The sequence below is a fragment of the Palaemon carinicauda genome, chromosome 17 (assembly GCF_036898095.1).
Source record: "Palaemon carinicauda isolate YSFRI2023 chromosome 17, ASM3689809v2, whole genome shotgun sequence".
In the NCBI taxonomy this organism is placed as follows: Eukaryota; Metazoa; Arthropoda; class Malacostraca; order Decapoda; family Palaemonidae; genus Palaemon; species Palaemon carinicauda.
This window is the reverse complement of record NC_090741.1, coordinates 73,416,667-73,443,296: the sequence shown is the minus strand read 5'-3', so window position 1 is coordinate 73,443,296 and position 26,630 is coordinate 73,416,667. Positions and strand designations below refer to the sequence as shown.

Genomic DNA, 26,630 nt, shown 5'->3' with positions numbered 1-26,630 from the left:
TGAACTTTTTACAATCTTGCTATCATATTTATGCAAATAATTAAGTGAATTTTGTCCTCAAAACTTGAGACAAGAATTATAGAAATCTAGTAACCGAAATTACAATAGGTAAATAACTTTCTTAACTAGAATTCTCCAAAAATATGGCAAAACTAGATATGGTTACTTAGCATTAAGTCTGATTGTTAAACTATGCCAGAAAAGCGTTACAGTTAAACAAATCTATTAAATTCTCCCCCAAATTAGCTCGTTTTAAATTAATTATTGTAAATAGTAATTCCAACACCAAATGGTTATATTTTGTTTGTTTGGTTTATGTGGAGGATTATGGGTAAAAAAATCTGCGTTCAAAAAAGTAAAGTTGAAAAGGAAAATACTGCAAAGGAGCTTATCACTCAATCGTCAAATGAATAATAGATCTATGCATTTATACACAACTAATTTACAGTTTTTCTTATTCCTTGACTACAGTTGAAAACCCCTGTAGCATGTATATCATATAACAATTAATTTATTAGGGAGTGCAAATCATTCTAAAAAGGCATTATTACATTTACTTGGTTTGAATAAGAGTAATATTTTAATTTTCTACAAAATCGTTAGCCTTCAAAAGATCTGTATTTAATAATTCAATAAAAAAATAATAAAAAATAATAGAACAAGAAGAATTGTAACTAAATATACCGGAGGACAAACAATAATGAAACCTATATAAATGGCAATGTGTATGAAAATATTTGGAAAACATTTAACATATCCAATGGAATTAAAAAAATACATATATAGTAGGAGTAATATATGCCGATGGTAAATAGTCAGAAATTAGTGAAACATAATGCCGAAAAGGCAGTGTTCATTCATATATGTTTTTATTTTCTATATAAAACAGTCTACTGGTAAGGAACTCGCACGTTACCTATTATAAACATTATACAGAAATATGCAGAGTAACATTATGTACTTGACGTATCAAAATAACTGAAAGATCAACTTGGTAAAATAACCATTAATAAAATCAAAGAAAAAAGAAATACTAAGGTACGATTAATCAATAAAAAGCCAAAGAATATAAAATCAGTAACATTAGATACAATAAAAATAAACATGCATAAACTTATAAAATAATAACTAAATAAAGTCAATTAACAAATCTCTAACAAGTACAAAAAATAAAGTTTCATAAAAATTCAAAATATAAAAAAAAAAACCGTATCAACCAAATAATCAGGACTTCATTAGCAAGCAGAAGCCTCCATGACCCGTCACGTTGGTTTTGCATTAATAAAGAGAATAAACGAGGCGTCTATTCTAGGTGTCAACCTAATGGCGAAGGAAACTGCAGATAACGCTTATTTACCAACGTGTTTCGTCAGATTTCTGTATTACAACGAAGTGCCGGGAATATTTTCGTAAATTTTCATGGTTAAATATTACCTCGCTCTCCTAGCGAGTCTTACGTATATACTTGTTCTAATCCCTGTGGGAAGATTTTTTTTTCATCTTTACATTTTGGATCAGGGGGTTTCAATGGGAAACGTAGGTAAGATAAATACTGTATAATCGGGAATAATAAAGTACGGTCTTCGCTGCTGTAAAAATAGATGGTTGTCCTGAATGTCATCATTAGATTAGATATATAATGAAATACTTTCTGCAGAACACCAGGGTCCATTTTTACTGTAAGTATTCCAAATTGTTATTAAGCCAAGCAACAATAATAGAAACGAACACTAGGAGTAATAGGGAGTAGCTTAGAGCCAAATAGTCCTTCAGAGATCCTTTAATACTGTCCAAGTCCCACTTAAAGGTCAAGTGGTTCAGGGTAAGTCTAAAGAGGGTCGTAAAAGGTCCATTGTATGAAATATCATTTTGCTAGGTCTGTATTATGACAAAGTTGAATATTTATATGTTTACTAAAGAGACAGTATAATTACTTAAAGCAATATTTTTGTTCTCTCCTATAATAAAAATTCGTTTTATTCTGGTTTTTATATCAGTAAATTATTGGACATGTTATTTTCGCCTTGAACTAATTGCATGACTCACATGTTCAAATATTTAAGAGAGATTTCGTATTAAAACAATCAGAGCTTATTTTAGTATTGTTCTTCCTTGAAATCTTATCGCGAAGTTACCAAAATTTCATGAACATGCTCTGAATCATTAGACCTGCAAGATATTTTTTTTCCCTAAAGAGAGATGGGCGAGGTTGTCATCACCGAAGAAGGAAAGTCGATTAAGGTCACAAAATCCATTAGAGTCATTTGGTATAAATGTCTCTTTGTTTTTTTCATCCACAATATTCTAGACTTTTTCCCCTTGAGGTGATAAGCGTGAATTAGCAGAAGAGGTTGCATTTACCATGAATATGCACTAATTTCTCGTGTTTTTAAATTGAGTGGCATCTGATGTTCGCAATGCGAAGTAAGTAGCTGGTATCTGATAGAAGAGAAAATTAGGCGAAACCAAAAATGGTAACCATGATATTAATATAACTAGATTCCGGGCGAAGCCACAACATAATTAACGTAAACAGGAATCGTCTTCATCATTAGAAATATTCATTATAAAAACAACAAAAACGACAATAATAATAGTAATAGTAGTAATAATAATAATAATAATAATAATAATAATAATAATAATAATAATAATAATAATAAACCAACAATAATTAATAATACAGATAAAGAAAGTCAAAGAAAATGATGGGAAAAGTCGATAATAAAAGATGGTGGCAAGAATGATTTATGTACATCTTTTGAAAAACAGTCAACAAAGCGGTAATCAGTTGAAGATTAATAATCGACCGGGCACTTGAATGATTTCCACTTCTCGCCTGCACTGAAACTTGAGTTTGGCCTCTTTTTCTATCATAAAAAGCTATCCCTAAAATAAATCTACACGAAATAAGGTAAATAAATCTACAAGAAATAAGGTTTCTCCATTTAATGTACAAAATGGTACATTATTTCCATATACAGTGAAAAATAATCGCAATTCCTAAATATGTCTCATTAATAGGGAGGCAAGTTGGAAGTCTTAATCTGATGATGTATGATATTGCCATGGATATGGTTCCTCATTGTTTTGACTATTATCAATTTGGTATTAAAAATCCACAGTTATTCATCGTTATATATTCTAAAAATACAAGAGCTTTCACCCTTTGCTCAGGTTCTTTTTAAATATAATACATAAATATGGGTTTAATACCCAAGATTCTTTAGACACGATATGACGTTTTCTTCAAGTTAATATTATCTATCGTAAAATTCCAATAACCTCTTAACGGATAGAAGCAAAGCAAAACGGAAGCTAAAAGAAAACTCCAAATTAAATTGAGAAAATAAGAAAGAATCTCGGATCACTAAGAAGAAATGGGAAATAGCATTTTCTTTATAAATTAATTCAACAATTTACTCCGTTACTGATTAACTGAGTGGTCGTAATACTTTGAAACGGTATATCACAAACTATAAGATACACAAAGGTTTTATTATCCACAACCTTTGGAACTTCCACAAACCACTTCTTGTTTCTTCACCTTATTCATTCAATACAACGTGAGATCTCAAACACGTTACCAGCCATGCCAATGATGTGCTGATGACCAGCTAATTAAGGTAAACCAAATGATGAAAATTTTGCATGGTCACACAATAATCATTAATATAAGATTTCCTATAAGAGCAGAGAAATAAAACGGCCTTTTTATCTACTTTAGTTTCATCTTATATACGTTTGCATGATAAAACTCTTTAATGATGAATATCACAACAATGAACATACTGTCACGCGTGCAGTATAATTGAATGAATACCTAACATTGGGATCGAACCATTTTTATATGAAAGTAACGACCACAACAAAATAATGTAACAGATGTCATAAAACAACTTGAAATTTGAGATTTATTAAGTTTGAGGCTTTACTTGCTCTTTCCTTTCATCTGAAATGTACTGGGCTCGTAACCTAATGAGGTTGAATTTCAATAATAATAATAATAATAATAATAATAATAATAATAATAATAACTGTTTAGGAACGAAAGTTATTAAAATGTGATTTTGAACAAGCGGCAGTATAAATGAAGACGGCTATATATCCATACTCTTATCAAAGATTAAAAAAAAAAAAAACTTCTTGATAAACGAAATAAAGGATGAAAAAAATGACACTTTCCATGTGGAAACCTCTTGACAGTATCTGCCAACGGGAATTCACGTTGCGTGACGCCCCAAGGGACCTGTGGCCACACCAGAGCGATGCAAAAATCTAGAAGAAAACCAGAAATTCCCACGGGGCATTCTTGCTCTCCAAACTCCCAAAACAAGAGAGGTTGTTTAGGCTTCTTAACGCCAACGCCTCATTTCTCTCAAACCTTTCCTTGCAGCCTCCTTCGCTTCCTTACAAAGCACCATCCTTCATCTGTTGGCTAATCAGGTAGGGAGGGATACGCATTTCTAGGATGGGCATGAACGCTTAGGATTTTCTGAAAAATGAACTAGTCTGTGTTTATTAGTTCTCGTCTACCGTTAGGACGAGAATAAACAGGAGTAGCAGCAGACTATCTGGTTATATACAAACATGAACATGAACGTGGGACAGGCTAATTGTTACGGACTCGGTGTGTTTCAGGCATAATAAAGGCATCGCATGCATAATTTAGAAGGAATACACAAAAAGCATTCAAGGTGTTTAGTTTAGTTAATTTACCACATCAAGATAGGAAGTTAATATATTCATTCTCAGTAAAGAGGGAAAATTGTCAAAGTGTAACTTGACCTTTATGCATGCATTGTTTTTGCTTTTTTAATGAAATATAGATTTTTTTTCACAAAATATATCAAAATAAGTTTTGATTAAATGAAATATATTAAAATAACTAAGAGTATTACATGAGATATGTTGAAATTACGAAAACCTGTACCAAGTACGAAAAAAGAATCTTAGGAGATCCTGGTTGCTTCTTGGAACTCAATTCTGCTGCAGTTGCGTTTTTTTTTTTTTTTTTTTTTCGTTTTTTTGAAATCCCAATGTGCTTCCATCACACTCCTAATGGCTGTAACAAGTTCTAGCATTAGTTATGGGAGCTTAAATACAAACGACGATTGATTGATTGATTTAAGGTTTTCAGGCATCCTGACATATAAGGTCATTGACGCCGATATCATTTAGTTTATATATATAAAAAAAATAAAGAATATTCAATTAAAACCATAAAAGTTGAATGTCATTATAAAACTTAGATAGTTTTCAGAAGACCTGCTTCCGAAAAAAAATCTAAAAATGCTACTTGCATAGTTGGACACATCATGTCCAAGAATCTTGGCAAGGATGAACCTGCCACCCTCACCTCGAGCCGCAAACAAATATCTATTCCTTAAGTTATTATAATTGGGGCATTCGGTCAACAAATGCCTCACTGTTAGAGGTACTAAACAGTCTTCACAATACGGTTGGTGTTGGCCCTTCAGCAGAAACTCATGTGTCAACCGAGTGTGACCAATACGGAGACGACAAAGAGAAGTCTCCCATTTTCGGAGCATCATGTTATACCTCCAAGGAGATATGGCATTTGTTACTTCTCTCATTTTATTGTCATCTAGACTATCCCAGTGCTGTTGCTATTTATTACAAAGCAATTTCTTGATGTTAGGTAGGAAATCGTTACACGGAATTGGATATCTTCTTGGCAGCAACTCGGATGCAGCATTCTTTACCAGTAAATCTGCCTTCTCATTCCCAGACACACCTACATGTGCTGGAACCCAACAAAATCTAACTGTTATACCTCTCCGTCTAATAATAAAAAGCCATTCTAAAATCTTTAAAACTAGAGGGTTGCTAGAATTAAAAACTAACTGGTACGGTGGACGGTACCATATAAATTGCTGAACAGACCCGCCTGTTGCGTAATGTCACACAGCAAGATACCCGACTCATCCTACGTTGTATTAAATGGGGTAAACCCATTTTCAAAGTGCACACCAGACCAATCCAGATACCAAACTTTCGCTTGACTTCTATACAATAACAAGTCTAAATACCAAATTTTACTTAACAGAAATATATAATAAAATAAGGTGATCATAAGCTTAATACCACATCATATTGATCTTTCAATGAACAGTAAATATGACGAGAATCGCAATAAAAGCATTAATGCAATAGGCATGAAACTTCTAAAATTATTTTTTTTTTCACTTTTATATCATTTGCTGCTTGAAAGTCCCGTATTTATCTCACACCACCAGCTCTACGACTAGATTTTTTTCAATACAGATTACTCTCATTATCCTTGCAATTTTTGTTCCAAAAATTTTCATAGTCATCTTTATTTCACCACTTTTTATTTACTGTTAATATGAATATCATTATTATTATGAATTATTGTTATTGCATTTTTTTTACCTGTATTATCATTGACCCTGCTGAGATTACAACTTCTACCAGTGTACAATAAATATAGACGACCGTCTCAGCCAATGTTGTACTGTATCATTGTTATATCTCTAATATAACCTTATGGCAGTAATGGAAAAAATTATTTTTGCTATTGCTACTGTCACATATTCTGTATATCTGTAGGTCCTAAATTTTGTTCTTATGTGCACCTATCCATTTCCGTATTTTTCACAAGTCGGGTTTTATCTTTTACAGTAAACATTACATACACTTCTGACCTTGGAATTCTGTGCTCAAGCTACTAATGATGTACTGTAATCACTGCTGTTATTGCATACCTATCTTATTCTATACTGATGTCATTAAGTGTAACATCATTGTACCTCTATTGTAACTATGCACATGGCTTTTGCTGAAATAAAGATTATCATCATCATCATCATCATTATTATTATTATTATTATTGATGTTGTTGTTGATGTTGTTTTTGTTTTCTATTTTGTTCTTCTTGTCGTTTCATTTTAAGGTAGGTAGGTCAAGGTATAGGGAATGATAATGCAACTTGACTTACATTTTCAGTAATGCTTACCAGGTGTTTGTCGTTATAATAAATATCAAAGAAGGTTCCTGCAGATAACTTACAGTGAAAAAAATATATTAAACAACGATTTTAACACACAAGACCACAGGAGTAAAGACAAAAGTTTTAGAATTCGATAATTTCAGATGTAACTAAATAACCTTTGCACAAAGATTCCAGTATAAAGAATGTGATACTTAACAAAAAATCTCCAGATCTTTTTCTTTTCGTGGAACAGAAAATTATATATCAATTCCAATATAAAAGTAAATTTTCAGGAACGTTTCCAAAAACAGAAAGTGGCCATAAAGACTTAATAAACATACACATTTATTTCTAACATAAAAAAGGAGATTTCACTGTTTAACACACCCAGTATCTAATAAGAATTTTAAGTCTCCCTACTATACAACAGGACGAGCCCCAGGGCTCGGAATAACTCTCTTTGTTAATGGAATATGGGATAATCCTCCCATATGCGTTTAAGGCCGCTGAAATCTGTTTACATACCTTAATGGAGGCTTGAGGCAACTCGAGTTTTGATCCTCAGTAATATATGAAGTCTTAGGGATTGAGTAACGAGTTTCGATCCTCGAATCTATGCTAAGCCAAAAATCTAAAAGGCACAAGATCTTTATCGAGTCCCGTTACGTAAACAGCAGATGAATTTCCAACAAGAAATTTGAGCCATCTACAAGAAAGAGGGATTAAAATTCAAGTTTAACACCACAAACTTTCAAATGTAGTATTCGTTACCATTACTTCTGTACTAAGGAACGATGTATAATAATAATAATAATAATAATAATAATAATAATAATAATAATAATAACAATAATAATAAGTGTTGTAATCATATTCATACCATTAAGCCACCCTTCCTGTTATTGTATCTTTGTTTTCATTGCATCTGCATTCTTTTCTGTGGTTGTTTCTGCGTTTTACGAGGTGAAATTTACTAATCAACATCAGTATCACCATTCTTGCTATACAGCTGTAACATATCAACATGTATCATTCAACATATGATCTGAAAATTAACCATAAAATAGGAATGAGTCTCTCTCTCTCTCTCTCTCTCTCTCTCTCTCTCTCTCTCTCTCTCTCTCTCTCTCTCTCTCTCTCTCTCTCTCTTTTACTAGAGTACAAATAAAAGTGTATATTAAAGACATTTAAGTAAGAAATAACATTATATTTATCATCCCCCAAACTGACTTATGGAACGTACCCAAAATCATGTGATTTTAAAATTCAAAACAAACAAAAACCATCGACAATTACTATCTAATCGACGCTGGCAAAGCACCCTCATCCTCCCAAAGACAGATAAACCCTGATCCATGGGCGTGTTCGTTTTGAACCACGGCTAAGAGGAAAATACCAATACAGATATTCTGCCTGGCTGTCAATACGCCGTCTCCCTACCTATCTCCCTGCCTGACCTATCTTGAGAGCCAGCCAGAAGTTTATGCCGGTCCCGTAGCAATAAACCACACGACCTATCACATTTCCCTTCCTAATGGAGAGGATGCCGATATCGGATTTCAACGCCTAAAACAGACTGTCGCGGTCGGTGCTATGTGGCACTACATGGAGGGAGGTTTTGTCGAAAATCAAAAAAACAATAGCAACTTCTCCTTTCATTCTAATTCACAACAACAACTATACAAAAGCAAATTACCATTACTAGGAGCAATATTCTTGTCATTATCAGGAATACTAATAATTGTAAATAATTATTACAACAATAAAACCACAACAGAGTCCCTTCCTGGCGATCTGCAGACTGGGGTTCGAGACCGGCGCAATCTCGATAGTTTCTTATAGTGACTGCAACCTCACCGTCCTTGTGAGCTAAGGATTATGGTTTAAGGGAGCCTATAGGTGTACTTGCTGAATCAGCATCAGCCATTGCCTGGACCAACCTGGTTCTGGATTGGGTGAAGAGAGCCTTGGGCACTTATCATATGTATTGTCGTGCTTGGTTATTGTCACTGTCCCTTATATCTGCCATTACTGAGTTACATTTAAACCTTTAAATAATAATAATAATAATAATAATAATAATAATAATAATAAATAATCATGATAATAATAATAATAATTATAATGGCTGACTACGTGAATTGGACATTTTGCTTGACCGTGACCTTGACCTTCCAAAATTTAATAATTTCCAACTTTTTACATAATACCTGCAAGTTTCATTACTCTACGATTAAAATTATGGCCAGGAAGCTGTTCACAAACAAACACACACAAACAGGGGCAAAAACGTAAAACTACTTCCAACTTCGTTGGCGGAGGTAACAATAATGATAAAATTTACAAACTTTACAACAAAGGTTCAGAAACAGTACGGAATGCCTATTCATAAGAGGATTAGATAAAACAAACGTGGTCTTGGATGTAATATATATATATATATATATATATATATATATATATATATATATATATATATATATATAAATTTCACAAAGGTATATAATTCAAAAAGGTATATACACACATGCATCTGCATACAAAGTCACTACCATAAGTGTTGTGGTTTTAGATAAAAGAATGAATGATAAAATCATTATAAAGATAAAATACAAAATCCAGTTTTATCTCTGTTGTAGAGGGAAATAAAATTCCTTCATTTGTACATTTTCTATGGTGAATTAAGGAAAGGTATTATGTATATTACACACATTTTGAAAAAAAAATATTATAACTTTAAATCTAATCCTTCCTTTTGCGTTTTACTTACATAAATTGATTGATTTATTAATTGCCAGTACATACGGATGTATAGGGATTATCAAAATATTTCCAATCACTTAGAATTTTCAATATGCAATAGTAGAATTATCACCAAAGATGTATTCATATAAAAAAGCAAAGGCAAAGAAATGCTTAGGTAATGATGCCTGGCTATTTAAAAAAAATAAATAAATAAATAAATACAGGATAACTTTAAATTAGCAGTATAAACATCTACATGCAAAATTTGTCTCTCCAGAAATAAAAATGAAAGACATCTAGTAATTGACACTACAAAATGGATTATTTTTAATTAACTACAGCAATAAAAATATAAATAAAACTACTTGAAAACAATTACTGGCGAAATACATGATTAACTTAAAACCCAAAAGACTTTGATGATTAGTCGGTTCCTCTGTCGACAAGCTTACCCAATATTTAACAGGATTATCAAACTATTAGATATGAATAACTCATCCCTATGCCCTATAGTCTGTTCAGAGTACGTAGTCTATTACAGGTAAGGCTGATTAGGTCGTTTACCTGTAGGCATGATGCCCTATCAACTTTCGAACATGCGTTTCTCCATCTTATTTCCCATGTGTATATAGTAAAAGAAACTACATAGTATAAGGCATGTCGATGTTTAGGATTATAACTAGTTTAAATTCTATGACGTGGTAGAGATTTTCCCCATGTTACCAAAAAAATTTCAAGAACTGTAGGAAAAAATTTCCTTCGGTGGTGGCAAAACCTCCCCTCATAAGATTTTGCAAGAGATTGGCTGCAAATATGACAAGGATGATGGCAGCAAATTCCTTGTGGGGAAGGATGATGTTGCAGAAGATTGCATTACGTTTTTGGAGACAAAAATAAATGCCAAACACGCCTTCCAAAATATTGTGTATCTGGATAAAGGTTGGGTGAATTAGAATTTCAGTTCCAATGTTGGATAAACACATCACCTAAAGTCACTGGAGTATGACAATCAACAGGGGAAGAAAGTCGTCTGATTATACTTCATGATGGTAGGAAAAAGGCTTTGTAAACATCAAGATAGACTTTTATATCATATAGGTGATGTAGAAGTCTAAAATGAATAATAAACAATACTACATTATAATATATATATATATATATATATATATATATTGTATATATATATAATATATATATAACACACATATATATATATATATATATATATATATATATATATATATTATACATACATATAAGTATATATATATATTATATATAAAAATATATATAATATATACATATATACATATATATAAATATATATATATATATATATATATATATATATTATATATATATATATATACATATATATATATATATATATATATATATATATATATATATATATATTCCAAAGGTTATTTTCCCATCATGTCCACTTTTCGGTAAGTTTCCGTGATTCGGATAACCAACACAAACAGACAGACATTTTCAAACAAACAAACAGACCCTAAATTGAAACCCTGTTAAGTTACAAAAAGAATGAGCTATAACAATATATCCTCTCGCTTTATTTTCTTATGCAATAACAGAATGCAGATACAGTAGTGTTAAAAGGTAATTTCCGTTTGGTCTACTTTCCTAAAAAATTATCTCGTCACCCATATGACATGGTGAGCCACGTCACTCCCAACCCTTCAAGATAAGCTGGATAGTAATTAAGTTACAAACAGGGATTACAATTATTAAAAAGTTGGATATTATCCAACCCAATGAGTCGAAATCGACACTTGCCTAGCTGGCCTACAAAAAGGGATCTCGTGGACCAGATTTATAACGTCTTTGACCACAAGAACGTTAAACCTTGTTGCCCTAATTGCTGGAGTCAGGTCACAACACTGGTCACTGTTACCCAAAACCTCTTTTAACGGATGAACGAGTGCCGAAGACTCCCTCTGAGTTCAACCGTTTCAAATAAAAGGAAATCTGACGATGGTTTGAGCTCAAAATAACCGTGGTTGGTTCAAGACCTCCATTCAGTGGAGACTTTTTGTTAATTCATATACAGTATTTTGATTACATTTCCACATTCAGTTGCTACTACTTATATTATATGTAACGCAATTCTCAATGTATATTTATATTATAGCAATACATATCGACATCGACTAGCTGACAAGTCTTAGAAATAGCAATACATCACGGAAGTACTGGAAGAAAATTTTCTTTAAGTTTTAGTTCTGTCACTACAGCAACTGGCTGTTTTCCCGAGAGTCGAGGAAAAAGTTCTCTTTAGTCCAGGACAAATACTTCTTTACCAATATACTTCGCATAAAATAATTACATGACACCAGGAATTTTTCATCAAGGCATACCCTTTTGTCTCTGGTGAACATTTTAAGAATAAATAAAACAGATTTTACCAAAACCTTAAGACTACATATCAGAAAGTATAGAAGAGATGTGTCATATTTACTTTAATAACTTTAAAAATTATTAAATTATTTAAGTCATTATTAATTAACTTCAACTATCAAAACAATCCCTAACATCATCTCTGTTCTCGACCTCAACTACCATTTAATTGGTAAACAAAATACACATCATATTTCACAAGTGATTAAGACGGCGGTCAAGCCTTCCTGATATACTGTTTATTTTTGATTCTACATGCACCTGATCCCATTCCAATGGGGCTGATTAAATTATTTCCATACGGAAGAGATAAACAATCAGTGGTCATGCAACAAGATTTTTTTTATACCTGCAGGCTGGTTTCACAGCCCAGGAGAGGCACCTCGTTAGGGTTTACCCTATGTGGAATCAGATGTTACTTGAGAGAGAGAGAGAGAGAGAGAGAGAGAGAGAGAGAGAGAGAGAGAGAGAGAGAGAGAGAGAGAGTCGTAGAATGAGAATACTGCACAGTAAACACCAATGTAGGTTTTCTCCCCCGGGGAAAAATCAATTATTACCAAAGTTGTACTGTATATATATTTTCCACTATCGAAGACCGAAATTTTACATAAAGTTGTTCAATCAAATCTTTGGGAGAAAATGTATATTCTTATTCTCATGTCTTCCTTGATAGAATCTCATTCTCAAATATTTATGAAATACTACCTATTTTAGAAAATTCTAGAAATTATAAATTATCATTATTATTATTATACTGTATTATCATCATTATTAAGGGTTAATCTTAATTGCATGGCTATAACCTTTAGCTAATTTTATTTTTCCACAAATAACATTTTACAGAGCGATTTTGGATCCTTATTATTTATCTATTTTCATTATTACTTCTAAGCAAATTTATTCATAAGTATGTCAGCACCTAATTAATCTGAATACAATTGATAATGCATCCCCTAATTTTTCCCCCATCCAATAATGACTAAAAACGATCCGCAATCAATATGATTGACAAAAGTTACATGTACCATATAGATGGTTTTGTAATAATAATAATAATAATAATAATAATAATAATAATAATAATAATAATAACAATTTAAAGCAGCTTCTACAAATATATGGAATAATGCCAAGAATGGGTCGACGATGACGTTTTTTCGTGGAATAAACAATTAACCATAAAAACGTCTTATAAACAGAAGGTTCTTGCATCCCCAAGAACTGCTGAAGCGGAATAAGGGTAAATAAAAGTTTTATAACTTGAGATTCTACTGAAAAAGGTGGATTTTAATCGTGACGAGACATTACAACAGAGATGGAGAAACAGGAAGAGACTGCAAACACTTTGTAAATGCTTTGGATTTTTTCATTTATAACTCAAACGCTGTTAAATCGTCCTATTCCTTGAATTGAAGTAAATAAAATTTTCAAGATTTTGTGTTTTTCTCCCGATCAATATTGCTATTGCAACTATTATCAAGAAAAGAGATCTATGCTAATTTAGAATTTACAAGGCTACATTAGTTGCAGGAATCAAATCCATTAAATATGGTTAATAATTTAAAAGTTTTTTCGTCTATATGGAGAATCTAAATCACGTGCTCTAAGGACTTCACAGATCCCAAATTCCCAATTTAAGCTGCATCTATTATCTTAAACTATAAACCTTTCTATACGTGAAATACGAAATTCTCAAGAATAAAGAGCCCATGTTGAAAAAAAAGTTTCTTAAAACCGAAAAAAATAAATCTAAAGAACAGATGGTACCACGATTCCTGGTAGATCCTCTTACATTTCTTATCCGAATCTAAGACTACATTATAAAAACAAACAGAACTATACATTAAATTTCTCTCAGGCAGCTTGTTGCATTCAAAAAAGAAAATGTGTTATCATAAAACAATATATTTTACACTGCTCTACAGTCTACTGTAGAGCAGTATAAAAGATGGCATGCAGGTTTTATAAATGCAAGAGAAACAATATCGCTATTAATAAAAGAACTGTGGCCACATATGCGTCTAAACCACAACCCCCAATTAAATGAAGTAGTTTTAGATTAAGCCATAAGTTCAATAAAGCTGTAAATAATCGGAAAGCAATAAGACACCTCAAGGTCACTTTCCTCCCATATAAGGATCTTGGACCAAGCACCTACAAACCAAATGCACAGGCGGGCCCAGCATTCCTATGGCCCCTAATTCAAGTATATCAATGAATAAAATCTCCATAGAGATGATGTGGGGGCAATCCCAACTCAAGACAATTACTTACGTCTGGACGTAAATAAAGACACGATGTATGAGGGACCACAATTGATGTTTTTACTTTTCTTCCTCAAAGCACCTCATTTCTAGAATACAAAGAGAAAGTTGAAGATAAGTCATATCTGAGCAGGTAACTATTGTTGTTGCTACACCATTTCCCCTAGGAATATTGCCCAAGAACAGAAGAAGAAGAAGAAGAAAATGAAGAAGAAGAAGAAGAAGAAGAAGAAGAAGAAGAAGAGGAGGAGGAGGAGGAGGAGGAGGAGGAGGAGGAGGAGGAGGATCCCGAATCCATCCCTCAAACTTCGCCTCGAGTCATCCGTTTCTGTCCCTTATAATTTCCAACTTTATCATTACGATAATTGGAACCCTGACCCTACAGATGTCCTCCCGGACTGACGAGTCGAGTTTTCTATTACACTCCTTTGCTCTCTCTCTCTCTCTCTCTCTCTCTCTCTCTCTCTCTCTCTCTCTCTCTCTCTTCTCTCTCTCTCTCTCTCTCTCAATTGAAAGAACCCAACAATTAATTAATGGTCAAATCGTGCACGGATGATTTATAATGAGCCCGCACAAGTTCATTGTTGCAAAAAGGAAGAAAGGCGCAGAGTAAAAAGCAAAATCTAATGAATGCACCAGGGTTTCCTTTCACGTTCACGTTTCTTGATGCAAATGGCTTAGGAATCGGAGGCAAGGACACATAATATATTGTTTAACGGTCCGATATCATAGTAATGGATGAACTGGCCGGAACGATTTGTTGAAATTGGGAGGTATTTTCGCATGAAAAAAAAAAAGTTACGGAACCAGAAGGTGATGTCATGTAGAAAAGAGTGAAGTAATTGTTGTTTAAAGAATTCCTAATTCGATTCTAATGCGGAAACAAAATTAGGCAAGCAAATGATTTATTCCTTTGATGTTTGGATTTTAACAATTAGTCATAAAATAGGAAATCCCGACCAGTTAGAATAGGAGAGTACCTTATTGTACCGTAGCCTCTCAGAGGATCTACGTAATTGAGAGTTCACCAAAGGCACACACACACGGTTCCTCTAACAACGTGTCCAAGAATTTAATGATGAATTCACATGAACAGATGCAAACTTCGTTTCACGCTAGGATCCTCTATTACGAAACGTGGAATCGGGAGTTGACGCAAAATTGTTCCTTGATTTCACGCTTGAATCAACTGAAACGACTGTAGAATTGGGAGTTGAATCTAGAGACGAGAAAAAATCTGTTTCACTCACTGATCTCGTACGAGTTGCACGACCGGGCATGCCATTGCCCAGTCACTCTTCTGACCGGTTTTCCGGATATCACTGTGACTCACTGCTGCTTCCATTAGGTCCTAACATCTGCCCAGGATCCACTTGGATCACTCACAATCTTGGGTGGCGTTAAGGAAAGCGTAACTGGCATTTGATTGCGGTCACCTATCCAAGAACTTAGCATACATTGTTGCTCAACAACATTACCTAAGAACCCAGCGGTGTAACGGGCCTGTTAAAAGTAACATCAATTGATAAGCACCAATGTACTTACTGACCAGATAATGTTGTCTATCTTTCATAAGTTATGTACAACAAAAAATGAAATGTGGTTGATTCTTAACATTTCTTGGGATATCATGCAGATACATAAATCTTTTAATGGCAGAAGCCATATACGATATACAGGCGTGGACGAATCGGGGATTCAGCAGAAATTCATTGGGCATTCAGTTGTAAACATTTTTTGTATAAAATGGGTATTCAAGGTGTTATTCGACCGTGGAAAAATTGGGGGTTTAAGAGTGGACGAATAGGGTATTTAAACAAATTTAATGGAGTGGATGAATCTGGTATTAAAGCAAATTTGGGTATTCATTCAGTGAGGATGAATTTGGGTATTCAAACCTGAACGAATTTGGGTGTTCAGGCATGAACGAATTGGGCATCAAAGCGTGGTCCAATTGGGTATTCGGGTGGCCCTTTCATCCTCTTTCGATAACGACAAAATGATAGACACGACGATGTCATGGAAACGTCGACACACACACACACACAAGCACACACACCGAAATGAAGGCATTCCGGCCGCTGAAAGAAGACAGGGTATTACAATCTGATAATGTGGTAATGACAGGGAGGAATTACGGCATTACTGTAATTTTCCAGCTTGCCGTCCGTCCAAAGACATGAAAGCAAGCGACGGACAGGGACTTTTTATGAGGGAAAAAAACTTGTTCTCTTGCTCGAAATATGAAACTTACATCAAATTTACTTGAAATGTGGTTTAGTAAGTCAGTATGAAATTTTTATGAAAGGATAACCAATATAGTAAGCTATTTTACTAAAATGAAATTTCACCAGAACTTGAAGTACTGGTCTAACTTGAACACCTAAACTATTATCTTGATGTCATACTATTTGCTGTATATATAATTCCCAAAAACATTTCAATTTTATGATAAAATTACTAATACAACAATACAATGAAAGATATAGTTTATATAGCGTTACAATTTTTCCATCTTCTACCTTCCAATTCCCAGCAACAATCCACACAGCCTAAGACACTTGAATTAATGCTTAGTGTCAAAAATAGTCATGACTAATATTCTAGGAAATATGAGAGAGAGAGAGAGAGAGAGAGAGAGAGAGAGAGAGAGAGAGAGAGAGAGAGGAGAGAGAGAGAGAGAGAGAGAGAGAGAGTAAAAATTCAGATGATTACCTTTCCACAAACGTTTAACGTTCTCCCAACATAGAGAATAGCGTTTCTAAAAATAACCACAGTTTCTTCTTTGGCCTTCGGATACAATAAAACCACAAGACCTGTTATACAAGGATATACTACTGCAGAATGGCGATAAAAATATTGAAAATTAATTACGAAATAAGAAGACTAAATTTATTTTCAAATACATTTCAATTTTCAAGGTCACAGTAATAGAAGTCAATAATACAATTTACGAATTGTGTAGATTTTTAGAGGTAGGCCTAAACTTCATTTTCTGGGCGAAAAAATCAGGTCAAGATAAAAACTAAATTTATAGATAGTAGGTTGGCCAGGGCACCAGCCACCCGTTGAGATACTACCGCCAGAGAGTTATGGGGGTCGTCTTAGCGGGTCAGACAATACTACACTGGATCCCTCTCTCTGGTTACGGTTCATTTTCCATTTGCCTACATATAGGCTACACCGAATAGTTTGACATTCTTTCCACATACACCTGAACACACTGAGATTATCAAATAATTCTTCACTCAAGGGGTTATCTACTATACTGTAATTGTTCAGTGGTTACTTTTCGCTTCGTAAGAGTAAAACAAATTATGTAGCTATGGTAAGCAGATCTTCTACGAGGACACTCCAAAATCAAATCAATTGTTCTCCAGTCTTCGGTAGTACCATAGCCTCTGTATCTTGGTCTTCCACTGTCTTGGGTTTGAGTTCTCTTGCTTTAGGGTACACTCAGGAACAATATTCTATCTTATTTCTCTTCCTCTTGATTTGTTAAAGTTTTTATAGTTTATATGGGAGATATTCATTTCATTGTAACTGTTCTTAAAATATCTTATTTTTCCTTTCCTCACTGGAATATTTTCCCTGTTGGAGCCCTCGAGCTAACAGCATCCTGCTTTTCCAACTAGGGTTGCAGGTTAGAAATTAATAATAATAATAATAATAATAATAATAATAATAATAATAATAATAATAAAGTCATCCACTCACTAGTATTCAGTGTACTGAAGATTGTGTGTGTATGAATTTTAATGTTAGAGGGAGGTTCTATTGCGTTGACAATTTCGAATATATGTTTCTAAAAAACCATTCAAGTTTTCGAGGTACAATTGAGGGAATCTAATATTAAGAGTAACGCTGCAATAAAATTGCCTCAGTAAAATACTAAACGCGGTAACTAGAATAACATTCGTTTTCCGTAAGATATAAAATATATATTAAAAAATTATTTTTATACAAAATATCTCCCTCAACATCGATGTTGTGAGTTTACGACCAAGAACGTTTTCTTTGTTTCCCAAACTACTCTAGATTTAACAGGTGGTCTGACGTCGTCATGGTTACCGGAGTAGTAGATAATTGCTTAATGCTGCGGATCCAATTGGCTTCTTAATTTCTTGATTATCTCCTCTCTCCTCTCTCTCTCTCTCTCTCTCTCTCTCTCTCTCTCTCTCTCTCAAACGCAGCCAAATCCACTTCAAAAGAAACATGTTTTCAATAAGAACAATCATGTGTTGGACTTGTGTAATCAGACACGTGTGTAACACATGTATTTATAAAAATACGTACATCCTATAGTCAAAACAAAAAGGGGGAATAACACACACACACACACTCATCCTCTCATATATATATATATAATATATATATATATATATATATATATATATATATATATATATATATATATATATACACGAAAAGGGTTTCATCTCAACAGTTTGCATTTTTCCACTATTAACAGTAACCATTCATAATAATCTCACATACAGTAAATTTGGCTCAATAATTCTTTAAATATATATATATATATATATATATATATATATATATATATATATATATATATGTATATATATACATATATATATATACGTTTACTGAATCTATCTGTAATATACATACATATATAGTCATATAATGTATGTTAATAAATAGGCCAAGGTTATCCAGCACAATTACTGTATCATATAATTGGAGAAAGGCAGCTTACCAGTATACTTTCACTCAACACTTATTTCTACAATGGGTTATGTGCTTTCATAAACAATTCCCTATATCCTCAGATAGTTGGAATTTATCACATTGTATATGACTTGGTTATTTTTTATGTGGCGTTGCATGAAGTATGCAAAATATTGTACCTCTATCAGAGAAATAGGAGGATGAGTATGGAGATGATTGAGGGGAGGAGGAGGATCACCATAGTTACCACAATCGTCATGATAAATATATACAATCAATGTGGTCATATATTGAAAATTACCATCGGAATCGTTGGCATACCATTCAAGTAAATGGTACTGTATATGTACAGTAAGTAGGGAGCAACTGTTGATAAAGTTTTAAGAGAAATTTAAGGAATTGATGTGGGGTAGGAATAAATCTTAACAGGACTTTCTTTGTTTTCATTGTGGATGCATACGAAAAGTGTTTAAATTTTTTATAAAGGCCGCCGAGTTTCGGAAACAATATAAGCAATGAATTTTGTGATTAATAATTTGGTTCCAGAAAATATTACTTGATAACCAGATATTCGAGTTTAAAAACGTCAATGGCAATTGTAATGATGACGAAACTTTGAAAATTCTATTTCTCTTACTCGTGATAAAATTATTTTGTAATAATGTCACTTCATATCAAATGCTCTTATAGAGGTATATAACATTGTCAAATAAAGTGGTCAAGTTCATACTTAAAATATGTTGCATTTTTTTTTTTACTTAAATAGCTTCTTGAAATTATAAAAATAAAATAAAAACAACGACGAATACACAGTTATTCAGTTTTTGTAAACGCTAAGGTATCTCTCTCTCTCTCTCTCTCTCTCTCTCTCTCTCTCTCTCTCTCTCTCTCTCTCTCTCTCTCTCTCTCTCTCTCTCTCCATACACAGTTCGTCTAACCTCCGACATCAAAGCACGCTTTCTTCCCCCGTCGTCTTCGGTGGGCAGCTGACAGGCACGAGAGTGACCTCAGGGTACGGACAGAAGGTCAAATATAGGGGGTATGGCAAAGGAGGCGGTGCAGAGGGCCACGCGATCCATCTTTCCTCTTCACCAAAATACACTCTCTTCAGAGCCCCTTCCTCCATCCCCAGGCATTTAATTTTTTTTTCTTCTGCATATCCTGTATCTCTCTCAAATGATACACTACTCAATGTGGTCATTTGTTTAAATACAAAATAGCTAATACACGGAACAGACTTCAAGCGGGTGTGTTGAATAGTAACACGGTAAGCGAATTCAAGAATAAGTTAGCAAGATCATAAAAACTCTTTAACAAACAAATTCGCTCTACCCTAGAGCAAATGGAGTCTCCGGGAATGGGCTAAAGTCTTCGAGACATCCAAAATCGTTGTATCTCCTTATAACTCTCTCTCTCTCTCTCTCTCTCTCTCTCTCTCTCTCTCTCTCTCTCTCTCTCTCTCTCTCTCTCTCTCTCTCTCTAAGTTAATAGCAAGTCTGACCCAGTTTACGTTTTGCATTCTAACTGAAATGTTTTATGGAGTATTGTTGTCATAGTTTTTAAAGTTTGTTTTGTAACCACGACTAAACACTTGAAATGCAAGATAAACTATTGAAAAAATTGAAAATATAGTCCTTTACACATATAACTAAAATATGGGAAAAACCATTGAAAGGGAGTGGTCAAATTTATAAATAGGATCATTTAAAGTATTGTATATTTATTAATGACAGATTAATTATACTACAGTATGTACAATATGTAAATCAAATAACTGCAATAAATTACCTTTTGATGTGAAATTTAAAATTGATATTTATCTACCGACTATTTAATTACCTCTAAAAGTACAATTATTCTTAACAATATTGCTACTACTCTCGGTAATTATCGATAATCATCATCAATTTGATCACGTAATATACGAAGCCGCACAACACAGTCAAGAATATCAATTATTTGAAAGAAAATATACATTATATGAATAACCAGATGATTATTTGTCAACTGAGTGGATACGCCACTTCCAAAATGATGTGGGCTATAAATACAACATCCAAAGTTCGTAGGCGCACTTATATATATTATATATATATATATATATATATATATATAATATATATATATATATATATATATATATATATATATATATATATATGAGAGAGAGAGAGAGAGAGAGAGAGAGAGAGAGAGAGAGAGAGAGAGAGAGAGAGAGAGAGAGAGAGAGAGAGAGAGAGAGGCATTAAATGTAAACAAGACATTTACACACTCAAATAAATAAATAGTAAGATATCTAGCACATAGTGTGACTCAGGGTTCAATTTTCTATATAAAAAACTAACAATAATAATAATATTAATAATGATAATAATAATTACGAATATAATAATAATGATGTTACTGGACGAAATAGATAGAACCTCCTCAACCATTCGGCCGGACAGATGCACAAGACGTCACGCCACTACATGATTGAATATTAGAAAAAAATATCTACTTCCGTAAATTTCCTTATGGGAACAAAAGCATATAATGAAATAAAGGCAATGAAAACAGTGCAGGTATCACAACGATAAAACAGAAAAATGTTGATCCTTGCTTGAAGTAAATTCATAAAAAGTAAGAGAAAAAAATGCAGAGAAAATAAAATAAGAGAGATTGCAACATAAACCACAAGAAGGACCATTACTCTCTTATTTACGGCTGCAATTCCTCCTTTTGATGGCGGCCCCGATTAAATTCAATCCACGCCGATAGAATAAATATAAGGCAGCCCGTTGCACTCGTCAATAAGCCAAGAGGATAAAACACAGATCCCGTAAAAAAATTTACGACCGAACATCCCGCTTAACGATCTTAATTCGGCTTCGCAAATATGGCGGTTGCGATCTTCCAAGTAGCGGAGACGGAGAAGGACGGGGGGGAGGAACAGGGGGAGGAAGGGAGGTTGCTTGAGATTCCCGAACCGGGAGGGAAAAAATGCCTCATTAGGCGTCGTAAATCTTCCATCACCGTGGTATTTACTGCTGGACGAAGAGGGATATTTTACTTGTCCTGCCTGGCTTACAGCCCCGACGACGGCCCGAAGAAATCTTCAAGGGCGTCTGGATCTTATGCTTACCCTTGGATTGTCATAACGGAGAAAGACTGGTTAATATGCACAGGAACGAATGAGAGAGAGAGAGAGAGAGAGAGAGAGAGAGAGAGAGAGAGAGAGAGAGAGAGAGAGAGAGAGCAAATTATGAAACTTATGCTGAAATTCTTACATTGAATATGTAAATTCATTGAAGGATGTTCATTAATAAATTTCCTCAAACCCATCAAGATACAATATCTCAATATTTTTGTAAATATAAAGATTAAAAATGCTAAAATGAGAGAGAATCCTCTAAAATAAACTTGGTTATTTTAACCAACATTTGTGCAAGCGTTTTTTTTTTTTTCATTCACCATCAGTTAAAGTGATTTTACCTTTATTTTTCTGATTTTCTCCCATTTCTTTACCTGGTTAATTAAATCAAAATTTACCAAAAAAAAGAAAAAAAAAAACCTTCCTGAGCTAGCAGAAAATGGGTTGACAACTTTTTTCTTAACTAATTCCAACTTCGGCTTTTTTTCTTATATCATTCCAACCTCTTTTATAATGAACATGACAAAAACATGTACTAAAATAATCATAATAAATTGGATCTTAATAAAGAGAACATTAATAACATTATAATCAACATCATTATTATGGTCACTAGATTCTACCACTATTACTATTTTAATTACAACAACTACTTACCCTGACACCTCAGATAGAGTTTCTGTGATGCCAAATTTCAAATGGCGAATTTCAATAACTTTGGGGCCATTCCTCCAGTTACTGCTGTTTAACTATGGAGTAGAAATCGAACATCTGCAACAAAATAAGATTTCTCTGTCAGAAAAATCAATCACTTAGAAAAAAAATAGTAAATTTGCTAGTTACACAAAAAACAAAGGTTATTGACCATTCACTATTCGTAGATCTAAATAATAAAAATATAATCAAACTTACATACAAAAGTGTAAACTATTTACCCTTTACTCTCTCGCCCATGGAAAATTCTAGTTAATATTCAACATAAACCGAGCTTCTCTAATTAAAACCAGTACTTGAGAAAAATGGGAAAGGTAGAAATAAGTAAAAATACATTTAATGATCCATTAAAAAAGTAAAACTATATCTAATGAGTCATCATTCCATAAAATAATAATACTTTTATTCCTGTCTTGAAAAAAAAAAATGACAAATGCTAAGATTGAATTGCCTTACTTGATAATAGATCCAAGCCTTTCACAAACTTTACTGTTTTCAAACAGTAGAGTATTTTTAATTTCCCTAAATATAAATCTGTAATTGACATCAGCTCTAGAAGCTATTATATATAATTTTACGAGTCTTGAAAATAAAACATTCATTGCAAGGCAGCATCAGCAATACCAAATTCGATTACAAATTTTTTGTTATCAAGTCTAAACAGTATTACTCGCACAAAATCATTTGTGTTTTTCTACTTCTGGTAGAAAAGGATAAGGCACAATAGTAATTTTTTACTATTATAATATAAGAGAACAAATTATAAACCACATGAATTATAGTAATCACAAAAACCTGGGAAGGTAAAAAATATTTTTTAAGAAAATTAGAAAAAGGGATTTATGTATCAGTGTAGCGTGGTAATTTAATGCCAAGATATGTGGTTTTCATTCGGGATGTTTCAAAGTAAGAAACGTAAGCGTTCAATTATGAGATTTGTAGGTACCAGGACACACACATACAACTACTAAAAAAAAAAACACACACACACACACACCATGAGTTTACTAGCAGGCACGGGGAATTTTAGGCGGCTTCTATATGAACATCCAATTATCTCGGCTTTACTGATAATAATAATAATAATAATAATAATAATAATAATAATAATAATAATAATAATAATAATAGGAGCCTTAACAGTTCAAGTAGATCTAGCAGTTACAAACGTGAAATCTTTTTATAGCATTAACACCTTAATTTTGTACAAAACTAATAGCTTAAAATAAGATGGACTGAAATACATCATCTCCACACTGCATATGTATAGTCCAATTCTGAATCTTATACATAAACTCAACACTCAAACCTATCTATATGAAAATTGAGAGAGGAACAACTAAATTAAAAAAGTTTAGTATGTATATATGTAGGAACACCAATTTTTCATAGAAATATAAAGTTAGATCGTACTGTCTATAAAAAAAAAAAAAAAAAAAAAAAACCACATTGAAAAGCCAATTTCACCGTATCCAAACACGCCAGCCAATACGTTCCGTATCGAAGTACAATAGTTAATTGTCTGAAATAAGTTATATTGAAATTCCATGAAAATGTTCCGGACGGAGCCAAATTACTCGATGACCACTATTCACGAAATGTCGGACCGGACCATCTGCCACTCCGGTCTCTCCCCGCAAGGGGTTAAGTGAAATAAAAAGGAAGACAGCAAGGGGAGAAGGGGAGAGGATGTGCGTACGGTGGAGGGGGGTAGAGGGAGGAAGACTGAACACCAGGGAGGTGGCGAAAGGGAGAGGGGCTTAAAATAGGGTGTTGGGTGGCAGGGAGTAGAATCTTTTTATAAAAGAGGAATGGCAGTGAGAATCGGGATTCAACAGACTTTTTTTTTTTTGTATTATCTCTCCCTTTCTCCCTTCTCGAGATACGGGCTGAAAAGAGATACGGTACTTGTAAAAAAAGGAAAAGAAGAGGAGGACAGAATGATGAAACTTGAGATAACAGTGTAAAGAGAGGGCCAATTATGAACAAGGGAAAAGATTTATTCTAAAGGGCACTGTACATGTCTCAGAGGGATGCCATATGTACCCGGAGGGCTAACAATCAGAGGAGTAGTGAAATGTCAGACGATTATCAAAAGGTTTATTCTACAGGGAAGAAGAAAATTATAACAATTTTGGGAACTTAATACACCCAGAGTGATACTTCAACTGAGGAAGAAAGAAATCTCTTTACATCGTTGATAAAAAGAAAAAAAAAAAGACACTATTGGGGTCCCAGCAGTGAATCCAATAGAGACATCACCGAAGGCATGTGACACGTAAAGATCATCCTGTCAGGCCGTAATTATCTCAAGACTGGTTTTCTGTATCATTATGTATCAATTACAGGTAATTCTTTACCTGCCCCCGTCCGTTACCTCCCTCTTTCACCGGGGACATTCTGATTGCATCGAATTACGATGTCAATTCGTACAAAAGAAAAAACTACATATATATATATATATATATATATATATATATATATATATATATATACACACACATACATGCGTACAGTATATATACTAAAATGCAAATCATGCTATATTTTCTCTAGAATAAAATAAAATTTAAAAAATTAACTACGCTAATAACTTTTTATTTTCGTAATCCCATAAACAAACTACAAGACACTAAAAAACAAAACCAATCAATTACATTCTTTTTAGAGATAAAACGATACAAGTAACGGAAACAATTAACAAAACACCAACTTAATTCTCCTCCGGGACAACGATTATGTGACCGTTTTATGGTGTTTACTACAAATAGAATGAAATCAATTACCATAGTAAACGCTCACTCCTCCAGGTGGAATTTGTAATCACACTGGGATCTCCATTAAACAATAGAATGATCACTTCAATTTCCTCTTTCTTAGGAGAGAGTTAGACTACATCAACACTGCAGCAGATGGCAGGAAGTGCTATTTAAAACAATAACAAGTAATTGTAAATCTTATGGGGGTATTCAAGAATTTCAACTTGGATAATGTTCAAAAGATTTAACAAGTTCAACATTCAATAAATAAATAAAATATACTATATAATGAATAATACACGACACTTCGTAAATAATATATTCAATGGATTAGAAAACAAAATGTTTAAGCTTTCTAAATTCCCAAAGTTGATTAATTGAAAAAATAAGTCATACAAACTAAACAATCTTCTGGAACGATGTTACCAGAGTTGTATTCAAATAAAATACCATTCACAAATAAGTAATCACAAGAGATTTACGAAGCGAAAAACATTTAGCTCTAGTTTTATACACCAATATAAATTCACAAGAAATCAACACCAAAAATTGTACAATTATTGTTTTTCCATCCGAGGCATATTAAATTGTACAGGGATTAATGAGCATTCTACATTGGCACGGATAAATGCACAGATCCCATTAATCAGTATTAATACACACATTTAATTGTCCTGAAACAGAAGAGCATAAATTTGTCCATGAATTCCATATGCAGAGTACAGTATTCTGGGATTAATAAAAAGTTCTAACTTCAAGGTATTCATTAACTAATAATTAGAAATACTCTTAAACCTTGGGAACTACTACTCTTGCAATTCCTTTGTACTAGTTCCTCAAGGTTCCGAATTTTCGCACTCGAGCATGGTAAAAGTCGAGGAGTCATCAGGTCCTGGAAAACCATGTCGAATACAGAGGCTGGAGGG

At 33.3% G+C, this 26,630-nt stretch overlaps 1 long non-coding RNA gene across 1 annotated transcript in view; it reads right to left on the bottom strand.

The window, feature by feature from the left end:
* Positions 1 to 23,004, bottom strand: part of LOC137656130 (uncharacterized) — a 124,308-nt gene extending 101,304 nt beyond the window's left edge. The window contains exon 1 of the long non-coding RNA XR_011046951.1: positions 22,889 to 23,004. This is a non-coding gene — a long non-coding RNA (uncharacterized lncRNA). The remainder of the gene's footprint in view (positions 1 to 22,888) is intronic.
* Between the last annotated feature and the right edge of the window lie 3,626 nt (positions 23,005 to 26,630).